This window comes from Tamandua tetradactyla, chromosome 24 (genome assembly GCF_023851605.1).
Source record: "Tamandua tetradactyla isolate mTamTet1 chromosome 24, mTamTet1.pri, whole genome shotgun sequence".
NCBI classification, from domain to species: Eukaryota; Metazoa; Chordata; class Mammalia; order Pilosa; family Myrmecophagidae; genus Tamandua; species Tamandua tetradactyla.
Window position 1 is genome coordinate 37,105,624 of NC_135350.1, and position 20,172 is coordinate 37,125,795.

A 20,172-nucleotide genomic window follows, 5' to 3' on the forward strand; every position below is an offset into this window, starting at 1 on the left:
TATGTACAACTTTCCAAGAGTAGAGGGTAAAAGAGGAGGGTGTCTATTTTAATTATGAAGGAAACAGGCTTATAGAAATTGTGGCATGTTTTAATTTGTGGAATGGAGATCTTCAGTTTTATCAGTTTAGCTCTTGGGTATCGTGCAAGCTAATTTAGAGATAATGTCAAATATCTGAAATTGAGTCCTACACTAAATGCACTTTCCGACCCCATCATAAGAAACCAGCCAGAAACAGTTCTGGTTATTTCCTTCTAGAGGTTCTAATATACTAGAAAATAAAAGGAATACCTATATAATGCATAAAAATAACCTCCAGAATGACCTTTCAATACTGTTTGAAATCCCTTAGCCCCTGAAACTTTATTTTGTTTCAACTTATATATTTCCAAGGGCCCCTCCTGTGCTAATATTCCATTATTCTGAGATCTATTTCCATTCTTCTTCTACATTTCATTGAAGTAAAATTCCCTTTAGTTTCACAGGCAACTTCATCTCTTATTGAACAAAGATGGCTACGTGCTCTCAAGTCCGCTCTAAATGACTCAGAGAGAAGTCAAATTTTTTGAGACTCTTGATTTCTGACTGAGATCTTTAACTCTCAACAATAGTGATTTGATACAGTCATCAGATAAAGCAGTGGTTCTTCTGCTGATGTATATAAGTGCCTGCAAGTCCAGCCAACAAAAAAATCCATTTAGTTGAATAGTCAGAAGTGCTGGACAATGTCTCATGCCAAGGGAATCCATCCTATTGTAAGATAAGAGAAAATGTTAGATAATGTTTTGGTAAAATCACTGTTCAATCCAAATGCCCAGTTAGCTGATAACTTTGAGGTTGGAGGAGTTAGGGTAGATTCGTATTAAAAACAGAACAAAACAAACAACAACCAAATGAACTCTGTAGTTTCTCAAATATTAAATGCAGCAACCTTTGTGGTATTGAACTATATGTCAATATTGCACTCAGAAATATGGGTATTTGTTTAGTTGATCACAAAAATTCATGTAAAGAAACAAAAATTATGTTTTTTAAGTGAACTTACATATACAAATCCAAAACTTTTATATCTTAACTGCTTATGGAAATAAAAGGAAATCAACTCACTATTTTGAAGTATTAGCCGGATGATTTAATGTAGAAATTTGAACCCTTAGTAAAAAGAGTTCTAGGTTTCAGGCTGAAACATTCCTATTTGGAGATTATAAATAAGGCAAGAACAAAAAACCACAAGCAGAATTTTAAAATATCAATATGATGAGGAGTTTTATTTATAAGGCTTTCAACATTTTCAAAGCTTTTGCATTTTGATTTTAATGGTTTTATTAGCTTCTAGTCTCATGTTTTCTACAAAAGTTCAAAACGTATATTGAGAAGATCATGAAATTTTAAGCTGTTCTTAATGAACTGTGTGAAATGACTTTCTCCAACATTTTTGTCTAACTTACTCCTATTTACTCTTGAATTTTTCTTCTCTGAAACTTCTCCTGACCCTACTTCCCCCCACATGTCTCTTTTTTTACTTTTCCTCAAAATCATCCTTCTAATCTGCATACTTCCTTCTATGTGTTAATTGTTTCTGTGGATATCTGTGTTCCCCACAGTGCTGTCTGATTCATCTCTGGGTCCCTAATGGCACAAAATGCTGAACTGGTAAGGATACTGTGACCCAGAAAGAGGCTGATTTCATCACATCACATAGCTGTTTAAAGACAGTACCTGTACTAGAACTCACGTGCCCTGGTCTTAGCAGGTTGCCTTTCACACAAATAAGAAATATTTAAGGAATTAATCAATCAATTAATAAATCAATGGCTCTAGGGAGCATTGTGTTGCACCGTTCTGACAAAATAATAAATATTGCTTATCTCCTGTTTGTTATTTTTTAGCCAGTCTTCTGGCTATTTGGCTACAATGAGATAAGTAATGAACCAAGAAAGCTTAAATACACAACATTGAAGGTACCAGATGTTTCCATATATATTTGGTTATTTTGGTTTCATAGAGACATAGCCCATACCAATCATACAAAGTAAAATTTATCTGGTATTCAAATATTGCTGGTGATATCTAATGGTCTAAGCTAATAATCTGAGAGACAACTTTATTACAAAGTTGACTATCTCTCCTGTCAATATAGCGATCCATGTGTTTTGATTTGAAAATTAATCTTCTTGGACATGGATCAGCACATATGAAGCAGAGGCTTTAGGGAAAGTTGAATGATTTCTCACTTGTTCTGAAAGCAGAGAGTTAACCATTGTAATTAATTGAGTGTTGAGCAATTGCCCACTTGACTTCAAGGGTTAAAATATACTTTGGATAGACAAAAGAATACTTTTCCCTTGTATAGCCACATGGTGTACTCCCTCATGTCAATCAGATATCTGTGATTGCCGCCTTACCAGAGTGAACTTTTCCTAATCAACCTTTTCTAAAACAGAACCACATTCTGGCTTTCTTCTTTCATCATCTTACCCTGCTATTATTGTGTCTAAAATCACCTGATATACTGTATGTTTACTTCCTTATTTCTTGTTATAATATATATATTATGCTATAAGCATTTAACATTTTTGATTAGTGAGCGAGAAATGTCATAGAAATAGCAGAGATTCTGCTTTGAGTAGTTTTATAGACCATGTAGCACAAACAATTTGTTTCATTTTATAAGTGTGAAATGAATAATAATAATAATTCATTTATTATTCATGGTTAATTGCGCACATCATGTGCCAGGTCAACTTTACATGTGAAACCTTATATGATGCTTATGACAATCCTTTGGGGTGGATCCTATTACTATATTCATTGATATTTAAGGTAAAGACCTTTTTCACCTTTTAATGTCTTTAAATTATCAAACTTGAAATAAGAACAATTATCTCTTCAAACATTTCGGAATTTGTTTAAATGAGCTTGGAAAAGTAAGAGAGGGAAATAAATGAAAGTGGTTTTTGTTTAATAAAATTATGAACTTCATAATTATTGTTTTTACTCATTTTTAACTTTTCATGAAACTTTCTGAGTTAAAATTAATCTTGTCAATAATGCAGTTTCTAAGGCAAATACAGATTCTCAATAAATGATGCCATGTTCCTCCAAATACAGCAATAATTTCTCCATCACCTATACCATGTTCAATACGTGAAACATCACTTTCCCAGGATTGGTATGAGGCTCAGCCAGGTGGAAGAGTGACTGGAGCAACAAGGATGATGGATCCTGAGATTGTTGTCCAAGCTAATGAGGTAAAAACCAGGGGACATAGACAGAGGATAGCTTCTGAGGAAGAGACCAAAGCAATTTCCATAAGTCCAAAGAGGGTAAGGGTCAAAAACAGGGAGTTGCTGTCCAGAAAGCTAAACAAGGCAGTTTAAAAGTAAAAAATTGGGGTCAGCTTTGAGGGGACCAAACTGGGCAAAGGGAGAGAGCAGACTGACAGTGCAGATTCAGGTCAGGATTCGAGGTTTAAATCAAAACACAGGAAATAGTTAAGAAGTGGAGTCCTAAATGGGAGACTAGCTTAAATTTTGGGATTTAAAATAAGCATTTGTGCTCTAAAAGAACTTAACCATGGGTGATTTTTAAATTGTAGAGCACAGCTGTGTGCCCACTATCTTGGCATGACTGTAGACTAGGCTCAGAGTTATAGTCCATCCCATGGGCAGGGGGACCTAGAGACCAGTGACTGTCGCTGCATGTGCCAATTGTTAGAGCTAATAATTCTAAGACTGATATCTGGCTAATGATACAGACTGAATTAAAAATCCTCAAGAGATCCTTACAGATGTCAAGCATCATTTTTTTTGAGCATCTCTTCACAAACATGTCAACATAATGCCTCATGGGAAGTACTGTCTACCCCCGTTGACAGGACAGCCTCATCAGGAGGAAGGTGACTCAGGCTGTGTTGACAACAAGCCATTCAACATTTGAATTGTGAAATTCTCCTGTTTTGATCTGTGCTCACCAGGAATCCTTCTGGTTGTGATTTTGCTTCCTGAATATGGCATTGAAAAGGAAAGATCTGACTCATGCAAGCATTCTTGTTTACTTGCTATTACATTTCTTATTATAAATCAATAAATCAGAATCGTTGAGACGTATCACTTTCTATAAACTTGAATGATATGAACTCACTCCTGAAAGATAGCTCATTTCTTAGGGTGCTGATAAATCAGCAGAAAAATGAGGTGACAAAACTTCACACCATGATGAATTCACCAAATGAATATGCCTTTATCTATGTAACACGTCTCTTAAGCTCAGAAAGCTATGCACAACTTACAATCTACAGTGAAACTATACTGGGAATAAATTAATCCAGGGATGAGTTTGTTTTAAAAATCAACTATTCCCACAATTATCAATCCACAGTTCCATACTTCTCATAAGAATGTAAAAGGAAATAAAGCACTAACTGGAACTTTAGGAAAAACTATACAGTAAAAACCCCTCATAAAAATGTCTAATATATGAAACAAAACACTTTCTTTAGCTAAATACCAAGCACATACCGATGTAGTGTTATATTAGGTGCTGTGGAAACTTCAATAATAGTGTTCTTAAAGAGAGAACTATCATCCAGCACTCAGATCTTGGTTTCCTAATACGATTGCACAATAAAAATAACCAGGACCTTGTAGTAATGACTAATGCAAGACCCAGGACAGGAAATATAGAAGATGAACCAGAAGCATCTCATAGCACCAAAAAGTAAGGAATTGCCTGAAGAACAAAGAATGGGGCATGTCAGAGGGAACCAAACTGACAGAGCTCCTAATGGGCAAAGCTGGGACAATTTGAGCAACAAAAATAACATAGTATTGAGTTATACCCCAAAGCAAAAAATAAATATCCTGAATGCATACTGATGTAAACAAATAACCATATAAATAGACAGATGGAGGAGATAAGACAAATTGTTTTTACAGAAGAATTCCAAATAATTTATGTAGCTACTCCCTTCTAGAGTAGAGCTTGAATTGTGCTGCCATTGGAGTTTGGGCTATGTTTGGTAACTTGCTTTCAAATAATGGACTGGGGAAAGGGGAAGGGGAAGTCGCTTTACAATTAAAAAACCTGGAAACTACTATCTGGGCCAGGTGGCTAAGGTTACCATGATCATTAACAAGTCAAGTGCATAGTATGTATCCTTGATATGATGTGATGAGAATTCCCACCTGGGGTTTTCTTTCCAAACCCTATATCCCCATTCTAATTCTGAGAAAAACATATTAGCCAAACCCACATTAAGAGACAAACTACAGACAATAGTGAATGGTACCAGTATAAAAATAGTCTTCTGTCAATCGTAACAAATGTACTACACCAATGTGGGGTGTTAATAATCAGGAGAGTATTGGTGAACTTTGTATTTATTTTCTGCAAGATTTTTCTGTAAACCTACAACTTTTCTAATAAAAAAAGAAAGATTCTACAAAATACCTAATCAAATACTCAAAATTGCCGAGCTCATGAAAAACAAAGTCTGAGAAATTATAACCCACCAGAAGAGATTAAGGAGACCTGATGAATAAATGTGGTGTGAAATCCTGAATGACATCCCGGTAAAAAAGGACATTAAGTAAAAACGTCAGTGAAATCTCACTAAACATGGATTTCACATAATAGTAATGTACCAGTGTAGTGTTCCTAGTTGAGACAAATGTACCATGGGAATATAAGATGTGAACATTAGGGAACACTCAGCAAAGTTTATTTCAGAACTCCCTGTACCATCACTGCAACATTTTTATAAATCAGAAAGTATTCTACATGGGAAATTTATATTTTATGCATGACTTTTCTGTAAACCTAGAACGTCTCTAATAAAAAATGTTTTCTGAAATAAGAATTGTTTAAAAGAAAAGAGAGAACTATTACTTTCTTCACATTGCAGCTCTATAGAGTTCTTAGAGTATGTAATGAAAAATTCCGTATCAAATGGATTTTGACATTTCTAATTGTTCTGCTATGGTCAAGTCACCTTGAAAAGACTGCATTCAGAATTGAGAAACATAGCAATTCAATTATGTACTACATCAAACCATCTGCACTCAGGATCTTGCACAATACAGGCTTCCTGACCTCAATTATAATAGCAGGAACCTCTTTTGATCTGGCCCCTTAGTTCTTAGCAAAAGATAAACCTGGTAGTAAAAATAAATAGATATTAAATAAGAAAACAAGATCAATAAAATAATCTTGGCATAATAATATTCAAGTTAGATGGAAAGAAATGAACATATTTCATTTTAAAAGGTTGTCCCATGAGAAACAGGGCTGTGATAGAAAGTTATTTATTTATTCAATAAATTATTCAATAAAAATACATTATTTGTCCATGGTTTTGTACCTAATCCAGATACAGAGAGAAAGGCTAGAGTCCCTGTTAACCTTAAGGAAGTCAAAACCTAAAGGATAATACAGACAAGGAAGGAGGGAAATTTAAATATACTATGTGCTAGGGGTATCATTTTCTTCCAATGCTTTTAGTTTGCGAAAATATGTTTGATGCTGTCTCAGCACATCATCTCTCCCTGCACTGGCAGTTTAGAAGTTATAGGCCATCCTGGATTAATGGGGAAAAATGATTTTTAGACACAAGGCTAACTCAAAATATTTTATCCCTTTTGTGGTCACTTGGACCTTTGTAATCCAGAAAAGCACGTTCTTAAACTTAATGCATTGCTGTGGGTGTGTACACTTAGGAATGAGATTTTCAATGAGATTACTTCAGTTAAAATGTGGCCCAACAGAATCAGGATGGGTGTTAATTCTACTACTGGAAGCCTTATAAAGAAGGCCTCAGAGGAGAAAGCCAAAGGGAGCAACCAGAAGTAGAAAGTCAATGGAACCAAGAAGTCAGGGGAGGTCACCATATGCATTGCCATATGACAGAAGAGCCAAAGACCAAAGATCACCAGCAACCATGCCCAGAACGCCAGTCTTCAAGAAAGAGCAGCACTTTGATAGCACCTTGATTTTGGACTTCTCTTAGCCTCTAAAGCACGAGCCAAAAGATTCCCTTTGTTTAAGCCAAACCATTACATGGTATTTGCTTTAGTAGCCAGGAAGCTAAAACACCTTTATTTAAAAAACCATTATGGAATGGTAATTCTCTGCCTCATTGAAATAATGCCCGCATTATAGCCATCTGGGCATTTATTATTTAACCACTTTAATTCCACTTATGAGAAAGCCAGACTAGCATAGTAACCTAAGGGTCTAGATTTAACCTTAAAAGGAATTTTTTTATTCATAAAGATTTCTAAGTGCAGCCCCTAAATAACTGAAGAATTTGTTTCTGCCAATGCTATGCAGGCTTTTAAAAATGTACATCTGTAATTTATACATAGTACGTTACCTGAGCATTATGTGACATGACCAATAAGCCATGGGTGCCATTTGGATTTTTTTTCTCTAAAATCGATTTTATTCATCAATAAATACCCACTTAACTTTCCAATCTGCCATCTGCGGTGGAGCTGCCGCCAAGGTGCAGATTTTCATAAAAACCCTGATGGGAAAGACTATTACTCTTGAGGTTGAACCCTCGGATACAATAGAAAATGTGAAAGCCAAGATTCAGGATAAGGAAGGAATTCCTCCCGATCAGCAGCGACTGATTTTTGCTGGCAAGCAACTGGAAGATGGACGTACCTTGTCTGACTACAATATTCAAAAGGAATCCACTCTTCATCTTGTATTGAGACTTCGTGGTGGTGCTAAGAAAAGGAAGAAGTCTTACACTACTCCCAAGAAGAATAAGCATAAGAGAAAGAAGGTTAAGCTAGCTGTCCTGAAATACTATAAGGTGGATGAGAATGGCAAAATTAGTCAGCTTCGTCAAGAATGCCCTTCAGATGAATGTGGTGCTGGAGTTTTTATGGCCAGCCACTTTGACCGACATTACTGTGGCAAGTGTTGTCTGACTTATTGCTTCAACAAACCAGAAGACAAGTAATTGTTTGTGGATTAATAAAAAACATGAACTAACAAAAAATAAAAATAAAAATAAATAAATAAATAAATAAATACCCACTTAAAGTTAACCTTTCAATGAGTTTTAATAAATAAATATACCTATGTAGTCCAAACCATGATGAAGATATGGAATATTTTTCCATTACCTGCAAAAAAATATCCCTTCAGTGCCCCTTTGCAGTCTCTTCCACACCCCAAACTCTAGCCCCATGAAAACATTTGATTTGGGTACTCTTGGAAGAGGATGCTAAGAAAGGATGATCTCTGTAGGAGATTTAGGAGAAATTCCCACGAAGGATAAAAGAAGAGAACCTGAGAAGACATGAAGTGTCTGCAGACCAATGCAATTGTGACATCTATAAGGAGGAAGATAGGGAGATGGAAAGATAACAGAGTTTTAAGTTGCAGTGCAGTTCCAAGAAAGGTTTGGCCATGCTGAGAGAGAGACCTCAAAGCAGTCTCCCAGTGAATGAGTCCTGGGTCATAGGAATGGGCCTGAATTAGTACAGTTTCAGTGCTCACTGGCTGGGTTTAGTACTCCATTGCATCCATACAATGTTTGTATATCCATTCACCTGTTGTTGGACCTATGCATTGTTTCCAGTTTCTTACTACTACAAACAAAGGTGCTATTAAAATTTATGTGCAACACAATTCTTTGTGTAACCATACTCTTTCGTTTCTCATGGGTAAATGTTGGGCCATATGATAAGTGTAGTTTAAATTTATAAAAAACTGGCAGAATTTTTTTCTAAGCATTTAAACCATTTTACATTCCTACCAGAGATGGAAGAGTTTCAACTGCTCCCATCTTCTTCAACACATGATATTGTCAGTCTTTATAAGTTTAGCCATTCTAGTGAATATGTAATGGTATCTCTTTGTGGTTTTTATTTTCATTTTCCTAATGACCAAAGATTTGAGCATCTTTTCATATGCTAATTGGCCAACCTCTCCTAAAGTTCTTAAGAGTTGCAGCCCATTATAGGATCCGCTCAAATTCCAAAATTTCACCATCTGATAATGCCATCAACATGGAAGTGCAATATATCCCCTGAAAAAATCTTCCCAGAGATTCAGCAAATATAATGACAAATTCCACTTACTTAGAACTCTGGAGGATTGTAAAGACTGGAGAAGGACTTCACAAACAGTGAATCAAAGAAAGAGGCAAATACCAGGCAGGAAACTTCTAACCCAGACCAGTCACTCATATTCCGTCGCCCTCACTCAGGCTTATGCAGCTTGGAGTTCTCCTGAGACAGTGACCCAGATTCCTCCCCCTGGGAACACAGAATACGTAGAGGATTTTGTAGCAGTGAGTTAGAACCAGGCACAGGGAACAAAGTCTGCAGAGACCATGGGGGGATCACAAGGCACTGAGTAGAGGTGCATACAGAAGGACCACCAGGGGTAAAAAAAAAAAAAATGGGGAGAGAAACTGGCATAATGAATGGCAACTGATGCACTCACTTAAGCCAGTTACTGTTCATGGGAGTCCCTAAAGACAAAATGGACTTTTTTGGTGTGACACACCTTTCTGAATTGAGTCCATTTGGCTTCCCAGGGTAGGATACTCCAGTGGGGAAGAAACTGGAGGCAGAAAATCCTCAAAAGAAAAAAAATAAAGGGGTAACTAAACTGAAATTCTGTGAATAAGCAGCTTGAGTAGAGAAGAACAAGAATCTACTATATCAAAACTTATGAGATGAAGCAAAGGTAGTATTTGAGGGAAATTTGTAGTGACATATAGAACTGAAAAGCATAAGATAAATGGGCACTGAGTGAGGAGCAGAATTTAAACAAATCACAGGAGCTAGGGAGAAAATTCTTCACAGAAACAGACAGAATAGATCAAGATTCCTGGAGAAGGACCAGAAGAAAGGAAGTTATCTCCTAGTGGTGAAACAATTACAAAAATGTGCAATTAAAAAAAAATTGTAGCATGTCTACTATGGTAAAAATCAGATGAAGAAGATCTGAAAAAAACTAAACAGTTAAACTTGGGCTATTCTAAAGTTCCAAAAGAAGTTGCACCAAAAGTCAAAAAGAGCCTTAGCACTGAGCAAAACAACAATATAAACCTAGACAAAAGGGAGAAGCTGGCCTTAAAAGTTAACTCATCAAGATAATCAGATGCCTAGACATCAGCAAAAAACACAAGTCATAGTAGGAAACAGGAAGATATGACTCAGTTATGGAAACAAATTAAAAATAAAGAAGAGGCATAGATATGGAACAATGAATCACAGATATTCAAACAAATCTAAATCAATTTAAGGAGATGAAAAAATATGCATAAAGAGATACAGTATATTAGGAAGACAATGAGTGAGCATAAATAAGAATTTGAAAGTATGGAAAGAAACATAACAAGAATTATGGGAATGAAAACACAATAGTACAGATTAAAAATACTCTGGAGGCATACAATAGCAGATTTGAATAGGCGGAAGAAAGAATCAGTGAACTAGAAGACAGAACAATCAAAATCATACAATCAGAAGAACAGATGGAGAAATGAATAGAAAAATTGAGCAATGTCTCTGGAATTTGAGTAACATCACAAAGCACACAAGCATATACATCAAGAGTGTCTCAGAAGAAGAAGAGAAGGGCAAAGGAATATAAAGAATATTTGAGAAAATTGTAGCCCAAAATTTCTCAACTCGTAGAAAAGGCATAAATAGACATGTTCAAGAAGTGCAATGTACACCCACAGAATAAATGCCAGTAGACATACTCTGAGACACATACTAATCAAAATGTCAAATGCCAAATATAAAGAGAGAATTCTGAAAGTAGCAAGACAGAGTGATTCATTGCATACACGGGATATTCAGTAAGAGTCGGTGCCGATTTTTCACCAGAAACCATGGGGATGAGAAGGCAGTGGTATAATATATTTAAGGTACTGAAAGAGAAAAGCTGCCAGTCAAAAATTCTTTATGAGGACAAATTGTCCTTCAAAAATGAAGGAAAGTTTAAAATATTCACAGATAAACAAAACTTGAGAGTTTGTCATCAAAAAGTCTGCCCTAAAAAATTACTAAAATTAGTACTGCAGGTTGAAAGAAAAGACAGAATAGAGTGACTTTGAATAATGTAAAGAAATGAAGCATCAGAAAATATGTATATTATGAAAGCTAAGTTGCTATCATTTCAAATTAGTAGGGTATGGATGTAGGTTGTGCAGTATAAACCCCATGATAATTACAAAGAAAGAATTTTTAAAATACACAGAAACAGAAATGAAAAAGGGATCCATCTGATATGTCACAAAATTATCCACTAAACATAAAAAGAAGTTGTAATAAGGAAAGAAGAGACAGAAGAAAGATATGACATATAAAAATCACAGGACAAAATGATTGAAGTAAGTACTGCCTTTACAGCAATAATACTGAATGTCAATAGATTAAATGCCCCAATCAAAAAATACAAATTGGTAGGGTATGTAAAAGCAGTATGATACAACCATATGTTGTTTACAGAAGACTAACCTTAGAGCCATAAATCTAAATGGGTTGAAATAAGTGGGAGGTGAAGTGATAGCTTGGAAAAAGATACCCCATGCAAATAGTAACCAAAATGAGTTGGGATAGCTATATTAATATCAGACAAAATAGACTTAAGGTCAAAAGCTATTTTGAGAGACAAAGAAAAACTATATATATTTTAATGAAGGCAATCCATCAAGAAGAAATAATATCCATAAATAAACATTCCATTAAAAGGAATGGTGCCCCAAAATATATGAGGCAAACGCTGGCAGAACTGAAGGAAGAAATCAACACCTTTACACTAATAGTTAGAGACTTCAATCACCAGTCTCATCAATATATATAGAATGTCCAGACAGAGGAGCAATAAGGAAACAGAGAACTTGAACACTGGGATAAATGAACTAGACCCAACAGACATATACAGAGACAGCAGGATTCATTCTTCTCAAGTGTCCATGGATCGTTCTCCAGTACAGATTATATGCTGGGTCACAAAACAAGTCTCAATACATTTAAAAAGATTGAAATTACACCATGCATCTTCTCTGACCGTAATGCAATGAAGCTGAAAATAAATAGCAGATGGGAAACTGTAAAATCCACAAATATCTGGAACTTAAATAACACTCTCTTAAACAACCAGTGGGTCAAAGAAGAAATTGCAAGGGAAATCAGTAAACAGCTTGAATAGACAAGAATGAGAATGCAATATATCAGAACTAATGGGATACAGCAAAGGTAGTATTTGAGGGAAATTTATAGTGACATAGAAAAAAAAAAACCAAGAAACTGAGAGGTGCAGCCCCTTGTAAGGCAATGTGGTGATTCCAGAGGAGGCCGGGGGTGGGGGTGGGGGGTTGTCATATGATCCTGAAACCTGTTGTTCAGTATATACCTAAAGGAACTGAGTGTGGAGACATGAATGGACAGCTGCACACTGGTGTTTCTGGCAGCAATGTTTGAAATTCACAATGGATGGAGGTGGCCTAAGGGTACAACGACTGAGGAATGAAAAGGGGGACTATGCTATATAGATACGATGGACTACTGAGCAGCCACAAGAAGGAATGAAGTTGTGAGACATGCAACTAGGTGTATGAAACTTAAGGTCTGTATGTTGAATGAAATGTCAGGAACAAAAAGACAAATATTATTATGCCTCACTTATATGAACTAACTATAATATAAAACTTCAGTGAACTGAAGTCAAGAGCATGGGTTATCAAGTTGGCACCTATTGTATAGGATCCTAGATCATAAGCTCTTACAGCAGTCACATATATTCAGGAGTCATAACTGTGCTTCCCAGAAACTTCAGGTATTTATGTGACACCTGAGACTCAGAGTCATAGCTGTGAAGCTATGAAAGTAAGCAGTACCCTATACAGGAACTGTTTAAAAATTTGAAAAAGGGATCAGATTTCAAGTAGAGATATGAAGGAAGTTGATCAGGATAGGACAAAGGTAGAGAAGAATACAGGAAAAAGGATGATATTGTCTATATTTGAAAATTTCAACTTCTGTGAGAGACCAAAGGGAGAAATGTTTATTTAGTACAAAATTTATATTTTGGCCATTGCATTTCCTAATTTAACTTGTATGGCCTTTTAGTTGAACATCATAAGTACATGGAATCTTGAATAGGGCATGAGATTTTGTTCGTTTGCCCAGGTTAGTGTGATGGCCTAATATATCCCAGAGTAATTTGGGCAGTGAATAAAGAGGTATTTGTGAAGTCCCCTTGGGACACATCTGGAAAATGGAGAATGCTTACTGATGTACAACAGGTTAATGCAGTTATTCAACCAATGGGACCTCTCCAATCTGGATTGCCTTCTCCCAATATGATACCTTATAATTGGGAGTTAATTGTTACAGACTTAAAGGATTGCTTTTTTACTATTCCTTTAGCTCAGGAAAACAAAGAAAAATTTGCTTTTACTGATCCTACCTATAATCGTAAGGAACCTGTTCAAAGATACCAGTGGAAAGTATTACCTCAAGGCATGTTGAATAGTCCACTATTTGTCAAAAATTTGTAGGCCAGGCTATTGCCCGTACTAGAATGAAATATCCTGAAGCTTATATTATACATTATGTGGATGATATCTTAGTGGCCATGCCTAATCTAGAACAGCTTTCATAGGTTTTCTCTTATAACTGCCATCTGCCAGTCTGCAAATAGCTTCTAAAAACATTCAACAACTACCTCCTTAACAATATTTATGTAGTGTGGTAGATAGAACTTCTATTGTTCCTCAAAAAGTGCAAATACGTAGAGATAAACTAAATATTTTTAAATGATTTTCAAAATTTATTAGGAGATATTAATTGGCTCAGTCCACAATTAAGCGTTCCTACTTATGCTCTGCCGCATTTATTTGATACGCTTTGGGGAGATCCTCAGCTAGACAGCCTCTGACAATCATCTGCAGAGGCTGAAGAATAACTAAGATGGATTCAGGAGCATATTCACTCTGCTCAAATTGCATGAGTTCAACTAAATATACCTATTTGGTCATTAATTTTTCCATCAGATCATTCTCCTAATGGAATTTTAATACAAAGAAGATAAAATTCCTGACTTGATTTTTTTTGCCTAAGGTTGCACAAAGTAAATTGGATACTTATCTAAGTAAAATGGTAAGAGTCATACTTAGTGGTCGTCAAAGACTATAGCAGCTTTGCAGTCTTGACCCTGAAAAAAATAATAGTATCAAAGAAAAATTTTATCAAAAAAAAGGATAATGTTACTCATATGGCTTATGAAGGGATTCCTATATGTATGTCAGCATCAGCTGAGAAGAATTCTGTATGTTTGCCATGTATCAAATATAAAGTTTTGGTGGGATAGCGACCTACAGATTATAATCATAATTTTCCTTTATGTGTTGTTTCAGGAATAGGATTTCAGTTCAAGAATACTTCTACTGCAAAGGGAGCCACTGATTGCCAGTCAATACATTTTGGTCTGTGGACTGAATGTAATAGTGCAGGGAATTCACTGCTTGCTTACTCTCCCAATGAAAGTGCTTGGGGATGAACCCTTGGGGGGTATACCATCACCTATATGTCAAAATCCAACATTTCACTAAAGGACAATCTAGATACGAGGCCACATGAGCGAAATTATTATTAGCTTTGGGAGAAGTTAGTATTTGGAAGGGTAATCAAATATTTTTAAAAATCACTATAGGACTAACTAAACAAACTAGCACCTATTTAAAGGCTTGTGTTATTATCCATATGTGATTTTAGCAGGAAATATAATTATAAATACTTCTAATCAAAGAATATATCGTACTGATTGTAAATTATATACTCGCTTAAACTCTATTGTAAACTTTTATGATACTTTCATGACTCTGCGAGGAAGGTTACTAATTTGGATTCCCATTAATCATACTAGGCCTTGGGAATCTTCCCTTAATATGCATATTCTTTGGCATGCATTACAACAAATTCTTTAAAGAACAAGGAGGTTTATTGGAACCATAATCATGGAGATTTTAGGTATTATTGCATTAGTCATCACAGCCACAGTAGCTGGAGTAGCTTTGCATCAAGAAATTCAGACAGTCCATTTTGTACAAAAATGGAGTTCTAATTCTAGTAAAACATGGAAACAGCAAGTTAAGATTGATCAAGAAGTTAATGAAAGATTAAACAGTTTAGAACACATTATGGTCTATTTAGGAGATTAATTGCAATCAGTTAAATTACAGATGCATTTGCTCTGTGATTAGAATATTAGATCTTTTTGTTACCCTTTATGCCTATAATCAACCTGAAATTCAGTGGGATAAGGTCAAGTGACATCTTCTAGGCCATAGAGATAATTTAACTCTTGATATTCATAGATTGGAGATGCAGGTTATGAACATGACAAACAGTTCCTCAACTAATGAAAGGAACAGAAGTTGTAGTATCTACTGCTGATGGTTTACAAAAGCTTAATCTATTATCTTGGATTAAATTAATTGGAGGATCTTCATTAGGATCCATTATTTTGATACTAATTTGTTTTATGTTATTTTATATAGTCTGGAGAGCCCTATGCCAATATCAAAATGAATTGCAACTGCAAACAGCTGTGTTAACTTCTGTTATGCTTGCGTTTAGAAAACAAAAAGGGGGAACTGTTGGAGGCTAGTAGTAGAGGCTCAGAAAGTTTACTTTGAATCAAGAGTTCAAAGCATTGGCATGCCATGTTTGTCAGCCCAGTGAGCAGACTACTGAGGGGAGGTTCTTGAGGAAGTCTACTGCAGAGTCTGAAACTGTTTGTCCTTGCAGTTCCCTATAAGATGTTTCTTAAGATACTTTTGTGTTATGAGAACTTGGTTTAAACATTAAGCACTTACTTATGCAGTATGCAAAAACAACTCAGAGAATGCTTAGTTAAAATATACCTTTACTTTCTGTTGAACTGGAGAATAAATATGTTATGCTGAAGTTATTCATAGCTCTTGTCTCAATAAAGACTTGATTCTCCTAACCCCACTTTTCTACTGTGTCATATTCTTCTTCATACTATGTGGTGCCCCTCTTTTCCCTGTTCTCTAGGGAATCCCTGACAATGTATGGAATGTTATGTGCGTGAAGATTTGTCAATAAAAATATTTTTTAAAAAACAGGAAAGAGCTAAAATCAAAGAACTAACTGTCCACCTAAAGGAACTAGAGAAAGAACAGCAAACTTATCACACAGCTAGCAGGAGGAAAGAAAGTGACAAAGATTAGAGCAGAAATAAATGGAACTGATAATTAAAAAGAATGGAGAGAATTAGTGAAGCCAAAAGTTGTTTCTTTGAAAAGATCAATAAAATTGACAAACCCTTAGTTAGACTGACAAAGTGAAAAAAAGAGAAGATGTAAATAAATAAAATCAGAAATGAGATGGGGATATTAGTGTTGGCTTCACAGAAATAAAAAAACATCAAAAGAGGACACTATGAATAACTGTATGCCAATAAATTAGACAAAAATGAAACACATTACAACTTAGACTGAATCCAGGAAAAAGAGAAACCTCAGTGAACCATCATAAACCTCCCAACAAAGACAAGCAAGGACCAGATGGCTTCACAGGTAAATTCTACCAATCATTCCCAGAAGAATTAATATCAATCCTATTCAAGGTCATCCAAAATACTGAAGAGAGAGATACTACCTAACTCATTCTATGAGGCCAAGATCACCCTGACACCAAAACCAGAAAAAGATACTACAAGAAAAGAAAATTATAGGCCAATTTTTCTTACAAACATAGATGCAAAAATCCTCAAAAAATGCTTGCAAATCAAATCCAAAAGCACATTAAAAGAATTATTCACCATGATCAATTGAGTTTTATCACAGGTATGCAAGGGTGGTTCAACATAAAATCAATGTAACACACCACATTAATAAAATAAAAGGAAAAACACATATGACCATCTTCATTGATGCAGAAAAGGCATTTGACAAAACAGAAAAATAAGAACAGAAGTGAACTTCCTCAACATGATAAAGGGCATATAATAAAAAAGCTCCAGCTGACATCATAGTCAATGATGAAAAACTGAAAGCTTTCCCTCCAAGATCTGGAAGAAAATGAGGGTGTCCAATGTCACCACTATTACTCAACACTTTACTGGAAGTTCTAGCCAGAGAAGTTAGGCAAGAAAAAAAAAGGCCTACAAATTGGAAAGGAAGAAGTAATTTTCACTATGTGTAGATGATATGATCCTATATAGAGAAAGTCCTAAAAAATAAACAACAAAGTTACTAGAGCTAATAAACAAATTTGAAGTGACAGAGTACAAGATCAATATGCAAAAATCAGTATTGTTTCTCTACACTAGTAATGAGAAATCTGAGGAAGAAATCAAGGAAAAAGTTCCATGTACAATAATATAAAATAATTGAATACCTAGGAATAAATTTGACCAAAGATATAAAGCACTTCTATGCAGAAAACCACAAAACATTGCTAAAAGAAATCAAAGACTTACATAAATGGAAGGATATTCTGTGTTCATGAATTGGAAGACTAAATATTGTTAACATGTCAGTTCTACCCAAAACACTTTACAGATTCAACAAAATCTCAATCAAAATTCCAACAGCCTACTTTATAGAAATGGAAAAGTCAATTATCAAATTTATTTGGAAGGGTAAAGGGCCCTGAATAGCCAAAAGCATCTTGATAAATAAAAATGAAGTTGGAGGACTCAGACATCTTGACTTTAAAACATATTACAAAGTTACAATGGTCAAAGCAGCATGGTACTGGCACAATGATATATATTAATCAATGGAATAAAATTGAATGTTCAGAAATAGACCATCACACCTATGGCCAATTTATTTTTGACAAGAATGCCAAGTCCACTCAATTGGGAAATGATAATCTCCTCAACAGATGGTGCTGGGAAAACTGGATATCCATATTCAAAACAATGAAAGAGGTCACCTATCTTACACCATATACAAAAATTAACTCAAAATGGATCAAAGACCTAAATATAAAAACATACATTTTCTTCTTCCTAGGAGAAGAATGTATGGAAGCATCTTCAGGGTCTTGTATTAGGCAATGTTTTCTTAGATTTTATACTGAAAGCACAAGTAACAGAAGAAAAAAATTATAAATCAGACCTCCTCAAAATTAAGAACTTTTTCACTCAAAGGACTTTGTTACAAACATGAAAAGACAATTTACTCAATGGGAGAATATATTTGGAAAAAAAATATCTGATAAAGGTTTAATATCAGGAATATATAAAGAAATCCTACAATTCAGCAATAAAAAGACAAAAAACCCAATTTAAAAATGGGCAAAAGACTTGAATGGACATTTCTCTAAGAGGATGTACAAATGGTTAAAAGATGCTCAACATCACTTGTAGAAGCCAAGGGTTTAAAACAAGACCTGCAGAATTTGTTGGAAGCAGCTGGCCTCAGGATGGTGGCAGTAAACTGTGGAGATTGTTATGTAGAGCAGTCTGGGAGGAAGAGAATGCTTACCCCAAATGGTTATGTTAAGTATGAAGAACACTGAAAGATAAGAACTTTGCTCCTTCATGAAATGCATGCATGCTTATTGACATCCTGTGGTATATAACCAGGATCTGGCTAAGAATAAAATTGTCTGAAGTCTGTCTGAAGTAAACTCAAGCTTCAGACCCCCTGAGCCCATCTGTGTCTTTCTTTCTTTCTTTTTTTCTCATCATTCCTTAATATCCTTCAAGCTCCATTTCAATAGGAAGCAATAATCACTGACTATTGGGGAAACGCAAATCAAAATCACAATGTGATACTATTTTATTCCTGTTAGAATGGCTACAAGTATTGGAGAGGGTGTGGAGAAATAAGAACACTCATTCATTTCTGCTGGGAATATGAAATGGTGCAGCCACTGTGGAAGATAGTTTGGCAATTCCTGAGAAAACTCATATAGAATTACTATATAACCCTGCAATCCCACTACTAGGTATATACGCAAAAGAATTGGAAGTAGGAACTTGAACAGATAATCGCACACCAATGTTCAGAGTGGCCTTATTCACAATTGAAAAAAGATGGAAGCAGCCATAGTGTCCATCAGTTGATAAATGGATAAACAAAATGTGTTATACACATACTGTGCTAGTTTGAAACTATTATGTACCCCAGAAAAGACATGTTTTAACACTGATCCAATCTTGTGGGGCAAGACCTATTGTTTAGGATGAAAACCTTTGATTAGATTGCTTCCATGGAAATTGACCCACTCAAATGTGGGCATGACCATTTGATTAGATAACTTCCATGGATATGTGATATACCCAATTGGGGGGGGGGGGCTTTCGATTAGATATAGATTGTGACTCTATACATTTGATGTGGGTCTTGATTAGTTTATTAGAGCCCTTTAAAAGGGGAAATATTTTGGGGAAACCTCAGATGCCAACACTTGGGGAACAGTTGCTTCAGAACTTGAGTACCAACAGAGCAGACATCTATGACATTCAGTTCAGCTTTTTCTGGACCTCTAGCTTAGGTTTTGTTTAACAAAGGAGAATTTTTCAGCTCTTGTTTTCTTGTTTCTTGCCCTGCTTGTATGGTGCCTCTTTTCCCCCACCCTTAGGAGGGTCTACGCAGGCATTAAAGACTCCAGCAGGGTTTTCCCGGACTAAACTGGCCTCCTATCAGGGGTTAGGAGTTACCTGCATCAGTTTTCCCTGAGGGTGAGACCCAGCTGTTTAAAAGACTTTCCTGTGAAGTCTCTGGGCTCTGTTTTTCTTATCATGCCCAGTATGTGGCACTTGTCTGCCTGCAGGTCCCACCAGCATAAGATGATGTGGCACCTTTAACTTTGGAAGACTCTCCCTGCTTTCAGCGTGGTGGAGACAGAGGAGAGGTTGTAGGCTGGCTTTAATGGCTTCAAATTACCAAACCCTGGAGTCTGAATTCCTTGAGGGAGGGATTCCACCTGAGTTGGGCTTCACCCCTCCCCTGGGGAAGGCACAGGCTTGAGACAAGCCCTGCCTGAAAGGAGCTTGTTTCTGCCTGTGCCTGGGGCACCTGCAGCCTGAGAACTGCTGCCACTGACTCCAGAGGCAGTCAAGCCTTTGTAGAAACACAGTCACAAAAACCTCTGTTTCTTTTCTTTTTTTCTTTTTTCCTTTAGCCCAATGAGTGACCTCTGCTTT

General features: G+C 35.8%; 1 pseudogene; it reads left to right on the plus strand.

Moving 5' to 3' along the window:
• The first annotated feature begins 7,468 nt into the window (after nucleotides 1–7,468).
• LOC143668185 (ubiquitin-ribosomal protein eS31 fusion protein pseudogene) lies at nucleotides 7,469–8,010 on the plus strand (annotated as a pseudogene).
• Nucleotides 8,011–20,172: the final 12,162 nt, after the last annotated feature.